Consider the following 258-nt stretch of genomic DNA (forward strand, 5'->3'; position numbering starts at 1 on the left):
CCACCCGCGCCCAGTTCGACACCGTCCAGCAACTGGTCCAGCACTATATAGGTAGGGTGGGATGGGGGGGACACAGGGTGGGGGGCACAGAGAGGGTAGGGAAAGCCCAGGAGACCCTTTGGCAAGAGACAGCCAGCTGGGCTAACTGGGTTTAACTGGAGAAGGTGAGGGGGGGGCTGTTGTGGTGGTGGCATTAAGGGGACCCCCTGAAGGTCCCCCCTCTCCCGTGTCCTCGGTGCAGGGAGCACCCAACTTCTC

At 62.8% G+C, this 258-nt stretch overlaps 1 protein-coding gene across 1 annotated transcript in view; it reads left to right on the forward strand.

The window, feature by feature from the left end:
• FGR (FGR proto-oncogene, Src family tyrosine kinase) overlaps window positions 1-258 on the forward strand; it is a 16,800-nt gene that overhangs the window by 4,665 nt on the left and 11,877 nt on the right. The window lies entirely within an intron of this gene.

This window comes from Calidris pugnax, unplaced genomic scaffold (assembly GCF_001431845.1).
Source record: "Calidris pugnax isolate Ruff unplaced genomic scaffold, ASM143184v1 scaffold402, whole genome shotgun sequence".
NCBI lineage: Eukaryota > Metazoa > Chordata > Aves > Charadriiformes > Scolopacidae > Calidris > Calidris pugnax.